This window comes from Cupressus sempervirens, chromosome 9 (assembly GCF_028749045.1).
Source record: "Cupressus sempervirens isolate cs-2001-9-10 chromosome 9, ASM2874904v1, whole genome shotgun sequence".
NCBI lineage: Eukaryota > Viridiplantae > Streptophyta > Pinopsida > Cupressales > Cupressaceae > Cupressus > Cupressus sempervirens.
This window is the reverse complement of record NC_143126.1, coordinates 382,355,872-382,378,376: the sequence shown is the minus strand read 5'-3', so window position 1 is coordinate 382,378,376 and position 22,505 is coordinate 382,355,872. Positions and strand designations below refer to the sequence as shown.

The window sequence follows — 22,505 nt, the reverse complement described above, 5'->3', positions numbered from 1 at the left end:
TCATAAAATGTCATAAACAAACCCATAAAAAAATCATAAAATGTCCTGGACAAACTGATATAAAAATCATAAAATGTCCTAAAAGACTACTAAATATCATAAAACATTCTGAAATAAATCCTAAAAATCATAAAGTGCCCCAAAGGAACAAGTAGCACAAAACATCAAATATCCTCAAAAACCTTGAAAATCACAAACCCCACCAAAATTTTGCAATAAACCTTAAAAATAGTCACTTTAGATAACTAACCCTTTTTCTTAAACACTCACACTTTCATAGAGTGAAACTCAAAGCACTACACTTCAATAAAAATCACACGATCTATAATTTATTACAGACTTTTTGACATGCTTTTTGGGTCTTTTTTTGTATTTGCAATAGAAGCAATAGAAAGGTTATTTCTTCCTATATTCTGCTAAAAAAAAGAGGTGCCTATCAGTCACATTGTGAGGTACATATGAGAATTGAGGGTGCACAAAGGGCGGATATGGTAGGAAAAAGGTGTAGAAAGGAGCCGATTGGTGAAATGGAGAAATGGAGGAGTAGGGAAAAAGATTGGGAGCAGCAAGATCAGGGTGGGATTACTAGATACATTGTGAAATTACATGGTTTTGATCAGGAGGTGACCAATAGTATGGTTGGTTCATGGAAGGATGACAGAGTTAAGATGAATAGGGTTTCTTTCATGATCACTAAGGATGTGATATCGGCCATTTCTGAAATCCTGATTGAGGGTTTTAAGTTTTTCAGGGACAAGAAGCTCTCAGCTAACACTATGCAGGATTTTGTGAAGGATACAGAGGAACTGAAAGCCCTAAAGAAGATTGACACATACTATGTTCTTGATACCATGAAGAAACTGTGGAGGTATGTTTTGAGAGTTGTAATCAAGTATATTACTTTGGACCCTAGGTTTTATTGGGCTCATACCCACCACTTTGTTCTTTTGAATTATTTTCAGCACAGTTATAAAATTTCTTTTCCTTTTTACTTGTTAACTTCCATGAGCAAGGCAGTGGTTAGCTTCAAAAAGAAGCCCACTGATAACCCTGCTCTGCATGAGGGGCTCTTGCTACTCATTTATGAGCACTTTAAGGCTCAGACTATAAGCAATGCTCCCCCCTTAGACTAAGAATGTGACCTCTAGAAGCTCCAGCTTCTCTTCAGACTCTAATGATATTCAGAACTTTAGCTCTGAGGATGGCAAGATTTCTTCCACTAACAAAATTTTCACCCTTCAGGTCAAGAATTCACCTTCTTCTATTACCCCAAGAAGGAAAAGCCCTAGGGCTCATGGGCAGAAACAACTTGTAAAGGATGTGAAGGTTGATAGCGATGATGAGGAGGATGTGGAGATGAAAGAGGAGGAAAAGGAGATGCAGGAGGAAAATAAGGAAGACCAGGGAGAGAAGAAACACAAGAGGGAGGGTCTGGAGGATGAGAGATTGTAGCAAGAATGGGATATGTCTTTGCTACTTCTTTCTCCTATCCATACTCAAGCCCAACCTAAGGAGAAAAAAATGGATTCTGAGACTAAGGGTGGGGAGGTGCAGGTTAAAGACAGGAGGAAATCTTGGAAAAAATTTAATGTTAGGACCTAAAAAATGGGCATTTTTAGAGAGGCCATGAACTTGCAGGTCCTTGTGGAAAACCAAGAAGAGGAGCGGCTTGAAGAATTTATAGACCCAACGATTGTGGCTATTTTGGATAATGCAAGGGAATTTGGGTTGAACCTCTTGAACAATGCCCACAATAGTATGATTGATAACTTCAGATCAATTAAGTGGCTTTTCCATGAGCTAGAGGAGGTCAAAGAGCAGGTGGGTCATATGGAGGATAATAGGAATGGAGCAAATTTTGATAATAGAGATGGCAATGGTGAGGCTCAGTCTAGTGGAGAGAAGGATAAAAAACCTTGAAATCTACAATCATAAACTCTCGAACCTGATGATTTCGCTGCTAAGCTCCATTAACAACAACATTATTTCTTTAACTGGTAGGACCAAAGATAGAATTATGAAGGAAGAAGAGGAAGGAAAAGACAGGGACAAAGCTAGATTGGTGGTCGACACTACAAAGGACAACATCAATAATGGTCAGGACTAGGAGGATCAAAGGGCACACCAGTAAGAGGCTGAGGAGAACTAGATGGCCTATGAGGTTGCTCAGGCCATGCAAGACCTAGAGAGAAATAACCAGGACTAATCCACTGCCTGTTCTTTTGTCTCAATTTATTTTTTGGAATTTTTTTTGGGCTTTTTCCGTTGTCATTTCTAAGTTTTTTATATTCTTGGTCTTTTCTATGATCTTTTTTTTTAGGCTAGGCCTTGGGCTTATTATCAACCTTTGAACTTGAACTCTTTTGTCTAGGATTTTCACGTTTATTATTAGCCTTGTTATTGTTTTAACTCTTGGGTTTTAGGGTCCGTGTCAAACCTATTTATCTAATCAAAAACATGAACCAATAATAAATCCAACTTGACACTATCAATTGAGGTTGCTATCAGGATTTGACTATGTAATTTTGAGTCAAACTCATTGACCCATGTTTAATGAGTAGTGATTTAAAATGAATCCATATGTTATGAGAATAAATGGAACACTTAGTACTCATTAGATCTAGGTGATGCTGATAGGGGTGAAGCACCAGGACTTTCCAAGAGGTCACCTATCTTAGTACTACTCCATCTTGAGTGTAGTTAACTACAAATTTTCCTCCATGGTTAAACCCAAATCTTGCAACCCCATTTGCAAAACCTTCAACAAGTTTAGTGCCTTATGAGCCATTCATTAGAAAGCCCCTTAAGATTATCAATTGATAAGTAGGAGATAATTTCCATTGGTACTAGGGGCTTTCTAATGAATGGTTCATAAGGCACAACACTTGGTGAAGGTTTTTCAAATGGGATTACAAGCTTTGGGTTTAAAAAAGGAGGAAACTTTGTAGTTAAGAATGCTCATAATGGAGTAGTACTAGGATGGGTGACCTCCTGGGAAGTCTCGGTGCTGCACCCTTGTGAGCATCACCTAGATCCAACAAGTGCTAAGTGTTCCATTTATTCTCATGAGAGATGGATTCATGTTGAATCACTATTCATGAGACATGGGTCAATGAGTTTGACTCAAAATCACATTTAAATCTTGATAGAAATATCCTAATTTGACTTGCTATGGAAATTATCTCTTACTTATCACTATCAATAGAATTGACAATGAAACTTATCACATAACAAATCTAACACAAACAAAAGACACTAAAAAGCAAGTAATAATGGACAAGAATAGATTTTTTCTCTTGTTGTTTAGTGAGTGATTTATTTTTTCTTTTTTTTTCTTTGATCATGTTCCTATTTCACTCAATGATTTAAACTAATCTATGAGAGTGATTAGGATGGTTGATGATCATCTTTTGTTTTATGTTGATTAAATGTAGCTTTGAGATTCTATGACATGTATATATCTCTCATGAAGGACAAGGTCATTTTATTTCTGCATCATTCTTGTTTATGCAAAAGGTTTGCATTTGCACTCTAGCTCCTTTTGCCATGATGTGTTGCATCCTATTTTCCATATCAAAATAAAGCTCCTTTGACATATAGTGCACTTTATGAAAGCAATAGTCCTAACCTCATACTAATTGGTCCTCATCTCATCTCCTTTGGCTTCTAACATTCATCTTTCACCACCATGATGGTCTCATACTCAGATACACCAAAATCATCTTCATCATTAATTCCTACATTCCTACATAACCATACACTTCCTGTCAACCTCCTTTAACTTTCTACCAAGTTTGCCCTATGTTTGACCAATTTTCACAAAATTTGGTCATTTTTTACTAGGTTAAATTATTTTTTGACCTCTTTCTATGGTTTTGAACATGGACCTACCAAATTTTAGGTCATTATGAGTTCATCTTCCTTATTTTTGACCTTCTACCTACATATCTATCAATTTTCTCGAACATATGGCCTAGGTTTGACTAAGCTTGACTATATTTAACAATGTTTACCTAGGTTGACCTATGTTTTGAAATCTTCCTATGGTTTTGAACATGTACACCAAATTCTGGGTCATTCTGAGTTCATTTGCACTCTTTTTGGTCCTTTGTAATCCTCCCTACTAGCATTCTACTAGGTTTTCCCTAAATCTAACCTAAGTTTGACAAACTTTGACCACTTTTTACCATATTTGACCAATTTCACTTGTGTTTTGGCCTTTTTCTAGGGTTTTGGGCATGTGTTCTAAGTTCTAAGCTATTTTGGGCCCATCTTAATTGATTTTGGGGCCTCGGAGTAGCTTTGGAGCATAGTTGGGGCCCTCAACTATGCTCAGAGTGCACTTGGGCATGCCAAGTGAACTCAATGTGAATTTGGACATTCCAAGTGTTCTTAGAGCACACCTGGGTGCATTTTGAGCACACTTGGGGTGTTTTGATGCCCTAATCTACCCTCAAGACCCTGATTGGGCCTCATTTGACCCCTATCAAATGTCGCAACAAATGAAAAGGATAAAATACATAGAGGAGGGCTTGATGTACTCACCAATGGTCCTACATATAACCTTCATTTTTAGGTATAGACACTTTCTCCATGATTTTGCTCCCTGGGTAGCTGGTCCATCTTCCTTGCTTCAGAGCTCTTTTCCTTCAAATGAGAGAGTGAAAATGACTTTCAAACCCTCTCCCAACCCTCTCATACCCCTTTTTCTACCAAGATCAATGTGTAAGAGGCATTTTTTTTATTGGTATGAGGTTTAACAAACCCACTTATTTTAACTATGGAAAGATTAGTCATACTACAAATGTATGTATAATGAAACCAACAAATAAGCCCATGTCATTTAAACATCATTTCTATAGCTGTCATAAATATGGTCATAGTGCATATGGGTGTAGATCTAGACCTAACAATAAACTAAACAATAATATTTTCAATTACTATTATTACTCTTGAAATAGCTATGGACATAAAGATGAGGAATGCAAATATAAGGTAAAATTTCTTAGAACAATTACTCAACTAATAAACTTTTAAAAAGAAGAGAAATAATTCAATTATACATGCTTGGTGTTTGGTAAGTCTATACACTTAACTAAAAATTGTACATTTAGAGCACAAAAAGGTAATACTAGAGATTGTATTTCAATAGATTGTTTTCATTGTAACAAAGTGTGACACATTGCCATAGACAAAAAAATAGGAACCAATCACCTAACCACTCACAATAAGGAAAATGAAGAATCTTGTAAGTCTTGATGAAATCATAAATGAGATGAAAATGACTTGGGTTAGGAAAGAAGATAAAGAGGAAAATTTCATCTCATAAAAAGGAAAAATACCATTCTCTAGTCTAGAGGGTGTAATCACCCAAAAATGGTAATCTAGACTACTAAACCCCTTCTCACCATTTTTGCTAAAATTATTAAATCACTTCTCTTGATCAAATCTTCAAAAATGAATTTATTTGATCCTATAGCTTGACTACTATATCCTAAGGTCTTATTTAATATAAAGGAACATGTCCCCCTTTAATTAAATAAAAGACCCCTTTCATCTCTTATCCCAAGTTGCACTCATAAAAGTATTTTCCTATTTTTAAAAGAAAAGAAAAGTCTTTTGTCTCACATGGAGACACAAAATTCAACTCTTTGTGATTGGTATAAATGATTGTGCATAGATCATGTAAAATTCAACTCCCCACTCATGATTAGATCCTCTTGCCTCATGATCTCCTCCATTTGTATTTCTTTAAAAGGTATATCTCTCTCCTCATCTAAGGTTCCACTCTTTTTTTACTATTTTTATGGTGGAGGTTTTTCTATAGGTACTCTCAGTGCTTTGGAAGGTCTTGTTGCCTCATTCTCACCTTTGCATAGCATACTAGCTTAGTGTCATAATTATTCAATAGAGTAGCACATCTAGCTTAATTAGAAGGATTGTAACACTCTCATCTTGTTGGTTAGTTTCCATTTCTTTCATTCCATGTAGCTTAGTTATATTTTAGCATAGGATCTCATAGTGATTCTTAGACACTAGCATCCTTTCTCTTATCTTATAATCTCCCATTTCATGGTGTTCTTGTAAGGGGCTGCATTATTATGCTTAGTTAAGAGAAATTTGCATTCCTTTGCACATCATGACTAGGGAGCTCTAGGTTGACATTTTAGGCTCTCAATCCATGAGATACCTTGGATAGAAGGATTTAGAGAAGTGTGCATTTTTGTGTGTACATTTTTGACACCCATCATGGGGTAGAACATCCTTGTTTTACCTTCTTGTTTGTATTTGTTTCTTTTTGTTTCATGTTTTTTTAAAATTTTGTAGACAAAACTATTGTACAATACTTTTCCAGTACCATAAGATAGGTATTACATATGCTATGTGATACTTTACCAATGAAAAGTATCAAACACATGTTCACATTTTGGCACTTGGCTATTGTGAGGAATATCCTACCATTTGAAATGAAGTATCACATAGGTAGATTCTATTGCCTAGCTATTCTGAGAAGTCTTGTATGACAATCTTATAGTAGAAAGTGTTACCCAACACATAATTGAAAATCATTTTGGTTTTTATTTGCATTTTGGGTTCTTGAGGCATCTTATTTTTGAGTTTTCTAGATTATTTACTATCTAACCAGAGAGATTTTCTAGGTTAATTACTTTTAGAAAACCCTTTTTGATGAACTAATGTATTTTTTTTTAGGGTTTTACTAAAATTACTTTCCTAGCTACTCATTAAAAGAACTTATGTCAAATGATCTAATTTCTAGAAAGGGCTACTAATATATTTATAGGGCTGCCCAAGAAAAGAAAAGGAAAAACAAGCAAACCAAGTTTTCTTGATGTTTTATTTCATTTCTATGTATGACATATACTAGTTATTTTATTTCCTAGGTATGTAAAAACTTGCAAGTAGGTCTCATTTTTGGTTTGAAAGTATGCTCTTCACCCCAATGGTGAATCAAAAATCTTGACCCTTCATTGAGTCTCAAAAGTGAGTGGTATATTCCACTTTGTATTGGTCTTAATTAATCTTCTTTGCATATTTGTGGGAAGCAATAAGAATAGGAGAGTATTCTCTTCACCCTTTGGGTAAATAAAAAATCTTAAACTCTTTGGTGTGGACCCATTTTGTCTATGTCCTAGTGAGATATCTCCTTTAGCGGATCTACTATTAGTGGAAAGATACCAATAGGAATGATCCAAAGTGGGAACAAGTATAACCCAACTAAACTAGCCTACTATAATTATAAACCCCTTGGCAAAGGCCAAAGCCTTGGGGGTGTAGCACTTTTCCTCATTTAGTGGAAGTACTTGTCAGATTGTGACCATGAGGAAGCACTAAGAAAGAATGCATAAGGTACTCTTGTGGCTGCAAGGTACATTACTTGTCTCTGACAAGGTGTCATATTATGAGGTGCAAGAGGAGTGTTACAAATGAGACCCTATCTAAAAACCATAGGATTTGAAGTTAGCTTTATTATCTTCTCAACATCTTGGTGCAAGGATTGATCTTAGTGGATTGCACTAATCACCCCAAGATTTTTACATTCACCAATTTTTTCCCTTTGGTTATGCCAATGGAACCTCCATGAAAAAATCAACATCTATTGTGGGAAACCACTTTGTGTGAGGTGAGGGGGCATCAAGTGTAGGCCAAGTTGTTGAGTAATGAGTTGTGACCTTAGGTAGTTCTACTTGGTATGTTCTCAAATGTGATAGACTTGTGAAAACATTTTGAATATACACATGTCATTAGCATTCATAGTGTTTTAGTTTTTGAGATATCACAACTGCTTGTGTTGACAAGGTTTCTTTGTCCCTTGTTCAACTATTTGAAGACATATGTTTGTGTCCACAATTATTTTTTAAACTCTGTATCTAATATTAGAAATTGAATTATTCCTCTACTACAACTATATTTTGGCCTAAAAACACTTGAAAATTGAATCAAAATGCAGACATTTTAGGCACCAAGTCACATGTTGCAGAATTTGTTGATTTTTTATCGCATGTTAGTTCAAAGAAATATTGTATGATAATTCTAACTACTAGAAGTATCACCTCTCTTAAAAAATTCTATCAACCTAATATGTTATACTCTATCATGCAACCTACTAAAAAGTATCACTTGTCTAGAGAGTAATGCCTACCTATTGTAGAAATTATCATATGATAAAATTTATTGATCTAATAATATCACCTAGTGTGTTGCAAATTATTGCCTGGTTTCTATTGCTTTCATAATTGAGTCTCAATTTCATTTTAGTTTAATTAGGAGTGTTTGTACTTGGCCTCACCATAATCTAGTCTTAAATCTTCATGTCTTCTTTAATATTAAGATGAAAAGATGAGTTTAGTCTCTCAGATGCAAACTTAATGTCTCTATTGCTCACTTGTCAAAAAATTGATTACCTCATTCTCTTGGCAATTTTATATTGAGATTCTTGCTCAACTCTTGGATGGAATCACTAGTTATATAAATTCTTGAGCACTTTTGACAAGCTATTCACTCCACTATCTTTTTACAAGTGAACTTTTTTTACTATAAAAGTTCAAATTCTAAAAGGCTTTGCATATTCTTATCATGCTAAAGGATTTCCTTTACATGTCGATGGTGACTAGACTCCAAGTCACTTAAGAAAGTCATCCCTCTTTTACTTTTGTGAATTTTTTCAATCCTACTAGAAGTCTTTGTAAGAAAGCCTCTGAGGAAGAACTTGACCTTGGTAGGAAGGAAGAGGCTACCACTACTACTTGGCATAAGCCGCTTTACCACATTGAAATTTTCTTTGATACTCCCTTCAACACTCCTAGGGCTACAAGTAGTGTTTCACTCACCATGAATCTTGAGGAGAGGAACCAACACCTAGAAGATCCTTTTGCGCTTAGAGAAGAACAAGCTTGGTTGGATAAAGAAAGAATAGAAGAAGTTAGGCTTATAGTTGGTATAGAAATGTCTCATTGACACATTAAAACTAGTACTTGCACACATGACTTTGAGAATAGACATGCTCATGCTAGCTATAGTAACCCATTTATGAATAACATATTTTGTGGCAATAATGGGAAAAACATGGCACCAAAATCTACAAGGACATACGTTGAGACTAGACCCTCACAATCACACTACTAGAGTGTGGTAGATAATAAGCTTACTAGTGAGGACCTCATTAGATTTCAACAAGATGAACTTCTCTAAAAACTTATTTTAAAATCCTTAAAACAAAATGGAAACCAATAGTTTGAAAATATGAATTCCCAGAGATGGAAACTCCCTCATGATTATGATATTCAAAATACCATCCAAAAAAGAGATCCAACTAAGGTTGAGATCCTAAGAAAATAAATTCAAGAGATAAGAAGTTGACTTTCCCAACTATAAATGGAAAAAGAGAAACCCAACACGTCCTTTGTAGAAACCATATATGCTCTCCCATTTGATAGAAGTCTCTATGTGATTCCATTTCCTTGGAATATAGAGGTTCCCAAGTATGAAAAATATGATAGAAATGATGACTGGCATGACCATGTGTGTTACATATACACTCTTAGCATGGATTTCATGCATAAGGACACATACCTTATGAGACTATTTCCTAGAAGCTTAAGGGGACAAGCCATGGAATATATTACAAAGTTTTTGCCTCCCCTTAAAACTTTTGATGAACTTGCACATTGGGTCATTCAACAATATTCATACAACATCCAACACCCTACTACCATGTTGTATCTATGCAACATAAAACAAAAATAAGTAGAACCATTTTCTACATACCTATAATGATGGAGATCATTGCATTCTAGGTATCCTCAACAAATTCCTTAGACTGAGAAGATTGACATCTTTGTCAACACACTTGTGCCTAAATTATATTATGATCTTAGGAAGAAACTATTTTCCTCATTCAATGACATGGTTGAAAGTGCCTATTGCATCGAAGATGTTGCTATCAAGAAAGGTGACATTATTTTCAAAAAGGGTAAAAATAGCAATGAAAATGGGAAGGATAAGAGTAAAACTTGGGGGAAAAAAAGCATTTAGTCAATGATGGAGTTGTAGATGCTCCTAAAACTAAGAAATCAACCTGTCACTTATCCAAAGCTATGTACATTTCCAAGAAAAAAGAGAACTTAAAGCCACAATATTTTGACAATGCTAAGAAACCCTTTAGAACAAGGCATACTTACACAACCATGGTTAACTCAAGTGAAGTTGTCTTGAAAACTTTTCTTGCCAATAAGCTCATCATGCTACCCAAAATTTTTGGATCCTATGATCCACACATAAAACCTAATTAGTGGAGAGATGACCAATATTACAGCTACCATAATAATAAGGGTTATAATTGATGAGACATATTAATGTCTCAAATTTGATATAGTTTTTTATATAGTCTAAACTTACTCTTTGAGCCATTTGAAACATATTTCCAATATATCTGTTTTAAATGTCTTGTGAACTTATGTTGAATGCAACTAGAACCTATTAAACCTATGGAGAGTGGATATAATATACCTTACTTAATATTATATATAAAGTGCAGTATTTCATATAAATATTTTAAGTTATGTTATAATATTCAAATGATAGTAGAAATTTTGTTGTGCATGTGTTCAAATGTTTCCAATTTTTAGGAAATGGATAAGTGGCACAAAGAGTGGTGAGCACCATATTAAAGGAGCACTGAAGACTGGTCATAGCATGAGAAGCGCAGGTCAGTTATGGGTGATAAGCCACATCTACAAGAGGAGTTATTTTAGGAGACCCAACTTGTTACATTATCTATTGACCATTATTTTGTTGCTTAATCAATATTCTAAAGTCATGGTTGACATTCTGCTTTTTTCTTCTGAGAATGTTTGCTCCTGGTTTTTTTATGTTATGTTTGTAAAAAGTTCCAATCCTCTATATAGATATATGGGAGAAAAGGAAAAAGTTATAGTTAGTTGAAAGGATTTTGAAGTTGTTTTTATGTTCTCTATGAATTATTCAATCATGTAACAAAAGAATAATTCTAATGAGAGAGTGATTTTGGACTGCCTGTTGTGTTATTAGTTAGTTGAAGCCAACCAAGGAGGCCCACTTGAGAGGTGGAATAGATTTAGGTAAAGTAGATTCATTTATTGCAATTTCCTGTTAATTAAGATAGATTTACTATATTAGTCTTGTAGCATAATTACTATGAAAGTTCTTGTAGCACTTGTGGAAAATGATCATAGTGGATGCTTGAATTGTTAACTAGTTTATAATTCTCCTTTTTGTAGTTTCTATAGTTCTCTGATTATAGTCTAAGTATATTTATTGTTCTATGTCAATAGTATAGATTCCTTTCATGCATTTTATTTTCCTATAGCATAGGTGCTAAGACTCTTAAAGGAACTTAGTACACATACTATGCTGACCTATTTCAAGTTTTATGTCCCTAGGTTGATAATTCAAATGCATTTTCATAATGGAATAGATAGTCCTTAGAATGGATATAGTATCCTTGTGAGAGGAATAGTGGTGTGATTATCTTGACCTATTATGGAAACCTCCATTTTTGGCATCATTTCCAAGGATGGTATCAAACTAGGAACCTTCATGAGTCCTCTATTTTTAGATTAGTATGTTAGTTAGAAACCACAAGATTGAGTGCTTGATTCACAAGTCACCAATTCAATTGCATGAATCAAAGAGGCAAACAATGAGATGAATATGGTAGATTTCTTCCATGGGAACCTATTAATCTAAATGAAGAAATTGAAGAAGAATTTGAGTTGCCTTTTTCAAACGCAAGCCCTATTTTTCCTACAAAATCATCCTCAAGAGTAGAACCTTTGGATGTAAGTGGTCTTCAACCTTTTGCTAAAATTTTGGCCTATTTTTTTGATAGTACTACTCTAAATCCACCAGTTGTTAACAATATAGTGTCCAATGTTCCTTTTTTAGTAGCAACCTCATAATCAAATACCTCTAGTAATGGCACAACCTACTTTTCCATTTCCTCTCCCAAGTCTTGTAACTAATGCTAATCTTAAAAATATACCTCAAAATGCTCTTCCAAAGTTTTATGGCCTTGCAATTGAAGATCATGTACCTTCTTGTTTGAGTTTGACATACTGTTTCATAGCTTTGACTACAACATTGATGCCCATAAGCTCAAATTATTTCCAGCAACACTAAAAGAGTTAGCTTTATGATGGTTCATGGGTTTAGGAGCCAATGTAGTAGGTACTTGGGATAAAATGAAAACTCTATTTCTAGAAAAATACAAAGAGTATTGTAAAGAAAATGATTCAAGAGGATATGATATCTTTAGAATATCACAAAAGGAGGAAGAAACATTGGAAGACTATGTTTCATTTTTCTTGTATACATTGTAGAAGAACCCTCAGCATGTGTTGTCTGAGGATTCATAAAAGCTAGTCTTTTTGAGAGGCATGAATGATAGTTGTCTATAAGCATTAGACTTGATGGCTAGAGGAGATGTATATCAATATTCTTGGGATGACCTCAAGAAAATTTGTCTTAATTACTCAAGATCAACAATGAAGAAAGGAAAAGGACACTGGAGTATAGCTACTAAAGGAATCAGTCAGGGTATTTCAAAGCTTGAGATATCTAACTTGCTCTTAGATTTAAAGAAAGAATTTATAAATGATTTCACTACACATCTTGACACAATGACTACAAATAAGAAACATGCAAAAGTTGAGGTACAATTAGTTGAGTACTGCCCACATTGTTAGAAGTAGAAGAAAGATTGCCAATGCAAATTGGTTGCTAGCATGGAAAACCAACATCTTCCAATTGAGTACATCAAGATAGATGGAGATGATGAGCAAGTATTCTTTTCTTCTCAATGTTGGCCATGGTCCCAACATCAAGGTATGCCTCAAGACCCTTTGCAAAATTTAAATCTATATGGTAATCAATGGAAAAACCATAATACTTAAGATCCTCCACAATATAGTCAACCTAATTGAAATAATGCTTGGAAAAATAATCCACAATAGCCTTAATGGCCTCAAAATTCCCAACCTTCTTAGCTAAACCAATAGAATAATCAATGGCAAAATCAGCAAAACTAATGGCAACCACCCTAGGGGAATTGGGAGTCTACAAATCAATGGATAAGACCTCAATAGTGGCCTAACCAAAATACTGGTAATCTATAATTACCACAATTACCACCTCCAATCCAACAACCTACACTAATGCTACCACCTACAAGTCCTAGACCTCAAAAGCAAACCTGGTTACTTGCACAACCTCAACCAAATCCAAATAACCAGCAGTCACAACAACCCATGTACCTTGTTGATGCTCAACAATATCCTATTTACACTCTAAATGTTGCAAATATACATTTGAGATCCGGTACAACCCTACCAGCACCTAAACTACCTCTTATAACTAAAATACTAGATACTCCTACAACATTAGAACCCACAATTGCTAAAGAGGTTGAACCAACTAATATCACTAGCTCAGCTCAAGCCCAGCCAAAAGTTGAACCTCCTTTTCCAAAGAAGCTCATACAAAGTAAACTTGCACAAATAGAGGAACAATCTTTTGATATTATTGATTAGTTAAAGAACATGCATGTCCAAATACCCCTATTCCAAGCTATTAAAAATGGTCCTATCTATGGCAAACCCATCAGAGAAGAATGCCTAAAAAAGCCTGGGAGGAAGAAAAAGGACTCAACTATAGTCCATGTTGTAGGACAATTGGATGACATTATGTTAGGAAAATTGATCATTCCTAAATATTCTAATCCAGGAAGTCCAATTGTGAATGTGATATAAATGGTTAGTTTTTTTAAAATGCTTTAATTGATCTTGGTGTCACTATAAATATCATGACTAAGGATACTATGAAGAAGTTGAAAATAGAGGGATTGAGGGATACTCCAACAATTCTACAACTTATAGATAGTTCTACTGTCACTCTTGATGGGATGATAAAAGGCATAGTCATACCCCTAGACTCTCTAGAGTACCTTGCAAATTTTATGATTTTCTCCCAAAGTCAATCTGGTTACCTTGTCATTTAAGGATGACCATGGTTAGCTATAGCTAATGCAAATATAAGCTTTAGGTTAGGGAATATGACCATATCTAATGGTCATGCAACAAAGAAATTTGATTTATATCCTCCAGCACAACTACAACCAAATTTAAGAACATCTATCTAACAAAATTTAGGGGATGGAGAAGAAGAGTTAAACTCTATAGCACAACTTATGATGTCACATAGACAATATTTTCTAAAGTTGGATGAAGAGGATTCAGTAATTTAGAGTATTCTTACTAACACTTGTGTGGTAGAAAAAGATGTATCTGATAGTTTCATGTTAGAATTAACCACATATGAGGAATGTAATGAGATTTGTATTCTTCTCAAGGAGCCAGACATTATTCATCGACTCTTACCATGTGAATTAGATACAAGTCCAATCTCTAAAGCTTCTATAATTGAGTCTACAACTATTGTTGAGTTATCAAAAGGTCATAATCTCCATGTCAACCCCAAATTATCTTCCACATAGATGAAACAATTAATAGAGTTGCTTCAAAAACATGAAAATGCTTTTGCATGGGTCCATGGGGAAAGGGTTGAGTCCTACATTATGTAATCATATAATATACATCAATGAAGGGTGCCTATCACTTCTTCAACCCCATAGAAGGATTAATCTAGCCCTTAGAGAAATAGTTAAACTGAATTGCAAAAATTGCTTGATGTTGGTTTTATTTATCCTATATCTAATAGTAGATGGGTGTCACCCCTGGTCATAGTGCCCAAAAAGGGAGTGAAATAGTAGATTTGTGTAGATTATAGAGAATTGAGTAAGACAACCAAAAAGGATCACCTTCTTTTACCATTCATTGATCAAGTTCTAGACACTCTAGCTAGAAAGAAGTATTTCTCCTTTTTAGATGGGTATAGTGGTTATAATCAAATAAGTATTACTCCTAAAGGTCAACACAAAACCACATTTACATGCCCATGGGGTACTTTTGCATATTCTATTTTTCCATTTGGCCTATGTAATGCCCCTACAACATTCCAATGAGTTGTAATCAGCATTTTTGCTAATATATCACATGATTGTATGGAAATATATATGGATGATTTCACAAAATATGGAGTCACTTTTGAAGAAACTATGATGAATCTTGAAAAGGTTCTTATCCAATGTAAAGAACATAATCTAGCACTTAATAGTAAAAAATGTTTCACGCTCATGTAGGAAGGAGTGGTACTTGGCCATTTCATATCAGCTATAGGAATACAAGTAGATCCAGCTAAGATAGAGGTAACTCTAACACTGCCCATACCTACAAAACCAAAAGATGTAACATCTCTTTTAGGTCATGCTAGATATTATAGGAATTTCATAAAATACTTCAGCAAAATAGCTAGTCCTTTGTACACATTGTTGAATAAGGAAGTGAATTTATTTGGACACCCGAATGTAATGAAGCATTCCTACAACTTAAGAAACTCCTCACCATGGCGCCAATTTTATAGGGACTAGATTGGTCAATTCCATTTCATATTCATATTGATGCATTAGACTATGTCATAGGAGTTGTATTAGGATAAAAGCCTACTAATCTTCAAAATGCTATCTACTATATTAGTAAAAGCTTGCATGGACCTCATCTAAATTACTCAATAATTGAAAAAGAAATTTTAGTTTTAGTCTATGAATTGAAAAAATTCATACATTATGTGACTGGATATCCTATTTTTGTTCATACTAATCACTCAGCTATAAGGTATTTAATGAACAAACCAACTATCACTGGTAGATTGGAAAGATGGCTCTTATTCTTACAAGAATATGATATTACTATTATTGATAAGCCAGGAAAATCCAACATAATTGTAGATTATTTGTCTAGATTGACCATTATTGATGAAGATCCAACTCTAATTGAAGACACCTTTCCAGATGAGCACTTGTTCCATTTAACAACTCATACACCATGGTATGTAGACATTGCAAATTATCTTGCTACAAATAGACTACCCCCACACTTCTCTCATAAACAAAAGAGAAAGGTAGTAGATAAAATTTTTCAATATTCCTAGAGAGATAATAGTCTCTTATATGTGGGACTAGATCAATTTGATGAGAAGATGTGTCAAGGAAGATAAGATATATGATATACTATGTGCTTGTCATGATGAACCATGTGGACACCATTTTGTAGGGAAAAGAACAACATTGAAGATACTTACAATGTGATATTATTGGCCAATGTTACATAAGGATGTAGTGACATATAAACTAATTGTGAAAAATACCAGAGGATGGGCCGACCAACCAAAACTGATGAGATGCCACTCAATCCATAGCTTGTAGTTGCACCTTTTGATAAGTGGGGCATGGACTTCATAGGTCTAATTGATCCACCATCAAGTGGAAAATCCTACATCTTAGTATGTATGGATTATGTAACTAAATGGGTAGAAGTTAGAGCAATGTAAAATGCCAGAGATGGGAAAGTAGCGAAGTTCCTGTGTGAAGAAATATTCACCTATTATGGAGTGCCCAAAGAACTTGTCATAGATCAAGGAGCTCATTTTACATAAAACTTGATAACTGAGGTTATGAAGGAACACAACATAAGGCACCATAAATCTATTCCTTATCACCCTCAAGAAAATGGGCAAGAAAAGGTTACCAATAGAGAAGTAGAAGCCATTCTGACTAAAATAGTGCACATACACAATAAGAATTGGACAAGCAGATTACCTAAAGCTATTTGGGAATATCGGACCACATGGAAGATAACAACTAGATTCACTCCATTTGAGCTTGTCTATGGTAAAGCAACAATTTTTCCCATTGAATTTGAACACAAGACATTGTGCACTACTTTAGAGTTGAACATTAGTCTTCCTACAACACAATAAGAGAGACTCCTCCACTTGAATTTTTTGGATGAAATATGAAAGAGAGCTTTAGAAAGAATAGAAATTATTTAATAGTAGTAAAAGTAGTGGCATGATGCACATATTAGGAATAAAAAATTCCAAGTAGGAGATTGGGCCCTCCTCTATGATTCTCACTTCAAAGAGAATCTAGAGAAATTGCAGACTCAATGGTTAGGGCCTTATGAAATTTAGCATGTATTTGATAATGACACAGTGTAACTAACAACCATTAATCCTATTTTGTTTATGTTACTTGTAAATGGCCATAGGTTGTGTCTCTATCATAAGCCGCAGATTAAAGCATAGTTCCTACAACAATTCCAACCAACCAGTGCACTAGCTCTTCTAAAAATAGTTCAATGACAAAATTTTAGGAACCTTCATAATAAAACATCATTTAAATATGAGGCCCCATTCTTCCATTCACTTTTATCTTTCTTCATATCAACCCATCTCATTTCTCTATCTACCATCCACTAACACTCCATGTCACCCACACACTATTTTTCTTGCTTTCAATAAACAAAAACTATTAGCACTTTCTATAGTCATTAGACTTCGCCACCTCATCAACTTGCATGTAGATGTACACTCTCAAATTTTTAGGTATAACAATTTATTTTACTCTTTATTCATTTTTATAATATAGGCTTTGGTATTTATATCTAATATTGCATTATATATATCATATAAGGCTTAAGCGAGTTTCTCCTTCCCATGCCAAAAATTTTTAAGTGAGGACACTTTTCAGATTTTAGTGGGGGGCTGGGAAAGTGTAGTAATTTCCAAATGCCATCTCCACATTATCCTAGTCATGTCTACATTAAAGAATGTACTTTGGTGGCAGTCTGATAGTTTTTGTTTCATTAATTTTTAAAATCTTTCTATATCTGTCGTACCTTTTTATTGTGATTTTTGGGAAAAGAGCTCCTATACTTGGCATGATTGAAAGGACTAAGAGTTATTATAGGAACACCTTCAATTAAAGCCTCAGTTTCCTTCATCATTAATGTATCATTATTCTACATGTTGAAAACAAAGGAATCTTGATTATGAGAATTGGTAACGATATGCGACATTTTTTTTCCTTTTTTATAAAGATTAGTTTTGAAGTTTAGAGAAAGAGGGAATTTGCAAAGGTAAGAGGGGAAAAAATTTATCATGGTAGCATGAGTGGAAGCCAGACATTTTGAAGATGGGGGGATAGCTAAAGAGGTATGAGCCAGTCATTCATAATGTTTTACTCATGGACATTGAAGCAGTTCGATGATTTCATGCTTGTGTTTGGCTTGGTTACTTCTTACAATTAATAGAATTCAATGAAGAAGTGGCAATGGAGTTCATGACAACATTTGATGAAGGGGAAGCCTCAGTTTGGGGATTAAGAGTGGTTGCTACCGAGGAAAGGATAGCTCAATTCATAGGATTATTAGAAATTGGGGAACATTATCCAAATGAACATGATTACAGGTCTTCAAGGGCATAATTCACTCAGAAAGGTCACCCTCAATTGGACATTACAAAACAAGGATGTAAGAGACTTTCTCTTCCACCTCCATATTTAGAGTTAGCAATCCACATTATTAGATATTTAACCTTTGAAGGTAGTTTCAAATCTGGAGCGTAGCAAGTCTTTAACCCCTAGAATATGATGCAAAAGGAATTTTCTTATTTGGTTCAACTGGTCAAAAGTTATAACTTATCAAAAAGGGCTACCAAGAATTATGAACAATATGCAAATTTACAATAGAGGCAACTAACCAACTTTGAGACATTCAAAACCTAGTCAAAACATGTCAAAATGACTTGAAACTTCAAACATAGGTTCTTTGATATGCATACTAATCATACTCAAAGTGGAAAGTCATGAATCTTAACCAGGTACCAGATATTCAAATGCAAACATGCCCTCCTATCACTATTTGACACAGGTTAAAAATGCAGAATGCATAAGTGTACAAAATGACACTTCAGAAAACAACTCAGAATGACAAAATAACAATACAAAAAATATTCATATGCCAAATGAAAGGTGTTAGACAACTAAAACACCACTTAGGCCTTAAAAAGATAGCTGGTTACATATGCACGAAAAGCATTCATAGGAACTAGATTTCAAAATTTCTTCAACTTGTGACTCAAAACGAGCATGCAATTTTGAGTCCCAATAGATTGAAGGTACTTGTGTTAGGTTTATTGAATTCAAATGGTTGAGTTTCTTCATCCTTAGGAGTTGTAGGTACACTTCCACATCTGGGTGGTATAGGTACGAATATGGGTTCAAAATTAGGACTCCATTGAAAAATTCTATGTGTAGGGGAAGTTCTTGAAGGGAGTCTCATAGTAGGTGTGTTGTTTAGGGTTTGTGGTGTCATTCCTTAGTTGTTATGATCTTGTGGATACATTCTTAGGGGTCCACAAGTAATGGTTGTGATGCTTTGATTAGGTCATTATCAAATGTTTGTTGGAGTTTCTTGTCCTTATTTTCTCTTGGATGAGCTTTAGGTTGCGTTGGTACGTTAGAAAATAAGGGCTGATATAGTGCTTCAGGTATTTGAGTTGATTGTGTCCTTGTAAGTGTTGGCATGATACCTAAGGATGTCAATGCAATGGAGAAAACCCCAAATGGACACTCTGCCTCCCAACTATGCACCTAAACTACCAATTGTATTTAGACAGTACCAAGTGCACCCTTGGTACACTTGGGGCCTTGAAAGTAAGTAGTTGGTAAGTAGAAGGTATGAATTTGGTAAAAAGAGGTGTTAGGTTGACCAAAATGCAGAGTGTGAATGATTTGAGTATTTTTAGGTGTTTTCTAAGGTTTAGGGATGCAATGCAAGCTATAGAAGTGTAGTTTAGGGTTTTGGAACCTAAAATGAAATCCCTAATTACTAAGTCTACTCTAAAACTACCAACTATACACTAAAACTACCAACTATGCACATGAAGTGTGCAATTGGTAAAATAGGGGTGTAGTTGGTAAAATAGAGCAAAACATGGAAATCTAGAAGTGGGTATGTAATGCCCCGCCAAGGGATCCAAAGAATTAACCTAAAATTTCATTAAGTTTTCCCAACAATTTTTTTTTTTTAAACATGAAAGTAAAATTGTTCATAACATTCGCGGAAGCAATAGTAACAATACAAGTGAAAGAAAACATAAACATAACATAACACGTTACATCTTTTAAGGATCCCTTAACATTGAGTCATATCTAATCATAACTATTCATCTAACATCACATCCTTATGAAATAATAATGATACATCCAACATTCCTAAACGATATACAAGTGTCTTTTTTAGTAATTACATTTTAGATTGCTCAATCATCCACTGTACATGTCACAGGGTATAAAAAGGCTTAAAAGAATAAACATCCATGTAAATAAAGTTGATCATCATCCAATATTAATCCATGATGCAATTAAAGTAAATGAAACCACATATCATACATGATATATCATCACAAAAGATATAAACATCCATCATAAAAGATAGCCATGATCATAAAACAAATCTAATCTAAATGCATGATTCCTCCCAACCGTAAATAGCATCATTAGACCATCATGGATCCTAGCCATCCCTCTATGTGTAACATTCCAAAGTACCAAAGAGATCATCGGTATTAACATAGTAGGAATGTCACACCTAAAAACATACTACATCATATGCAGAAAAGAAACATAAGATAACATCATCTAACATATGCAAATCATCAATGTGAGAAAACATACCAGTGAATACATCCCTTATAGGGTATATCATCTATCATAATGATCCAAGAAAAGAATGAAGATAAATACCAACCAAGAATGCTCCAGCTATGGTGTCTCAGACGGATCTCAAATGATAAGAGTGGAAAAACACTACCACCCGACTGGATGTGGAACCTAAGTGGTCCACTCCCACCATGCTGAGGAGATAATCTCAAGTCCCAAACAGGCTATCAAAATCACATAGTATAAAATTACAAAAACTCTCTAAGTCTAGGAATCCTAAAAGTATACTAACTCAAAGATTCCAATCACAAACTGACATCTAATCCTAGAGACACACAATGACATATAGGAAACCTACTATGCAAGTGGGAAAGTGTCATCACATATATCATGTAGAAGTTACCCTGGCAGTTAGCTAAACTCCATGGGTCCCTATTGATCCTCATGCGACCACTAGTATCCTCTCATACTAACAAGGCATACTATGGAATGCAAGGTCACAACCAAGCATTCTCTCTACTCCCATCCTAGTCTATAAAAGAACTCGAGGCATGGGCGAGAACCAAAACAATGAGTGTAGAATAGAGAGAATTAACTGTATAGACTAAGTAAACTAAGTTTACTAAAATCACATCGATGAATTAAGTGTAGAAGTTTCCAATTTTTGTTTCGTGTATACGAAGAGTAATCATTTGACCTACAAGTCAACTTGTTTGTTTCCCTGATAGCATTATCCTTTCCATTATTTAAAATAATATTCTAAGAATAACTTAAGGATAAATATCTACTCATTAAATTGATCATCATTAACCTTTAATTAAATTGTTCTCTTTATTTAACTAAGATCCATATTCTAATTAACTCTTCTTTAATGTTACTTCAACTTCTCAACATAATCAAAGGATCATTATTCGTTAAACTATAAGAAAGCCAGTTATCAATCTTTGAATAAGAAGATTATAACTTTATTAAAATGATCAATTAAATCAATCATTTAACATAGGTACACAATCCATTCTAATAATACTTAATTAAAACTTAATTAAATATTACTAAAATTTAAGCCTTTTAATATTAATCGCTATAATAATTAAGTCATCACTAACAACCATTAGAATATCTAAAGTCATTATTCAAATCATTAGAATAAGACTTATCAACCTCGATGTAAATACTTTACAACTTCGTTAAAAGAATCGATATTAGCATATCAATTAAAACCCTATATATAACCTAATTATTAATTAAATTAAATTAACTCTAGTTAATTAATTTAATTAATAATTGCATATCCATATCAACGACCCAATTAATAACTAGCCATAATTTGTAAGTTAAAGGTCAACCATAATCCAATTCTCTAATATTAATAATGACTTATTAATATTTAACAAGTTATATTGGGAATCTTATTAATAAATTTATAATGACCACATTCGTCACTCTTTTCAATGAATACTAATATTTCCTTAACAAATTTGTATTATTGATAATAATTTCAATTAAGATTCTATCGCATAACTTAATTAATATTATAACTATATTAACAACTCAATAAATATCAGTTGATTAACAATCAGCTATACTCCAAATCAATTAATATTTAAATTAATAATTTAATAATAACTTGTTAATAACTATTAACAAGTTATATAAATCTATGATAATTATCACTATTCAGTTTAATAATAGTTGTCAAAATTATTGACAATTCATCTCTAACATAATAATTATTAGCATTTATACATAACAATTGAACTAACAAATATTAATATTAACTAATTTGCAATTTCCCTAACACTGGTATCATCGATAACTGTTCAACTAAACC

General features: G+C 34.0%; 1 pseudogene; it reads left to right on the top strand.

Annotated features, from left to right (window-relative positions):
• The first annotated feature begins 488 nt into the window (after positions 1-488).
• Positions 489-22,505, top strand: part of LOC149538867 (squamosa promoter-binding-like protein 16) — an 89,738-nt pseudogene continuing 67,721 nt past the window's right edge.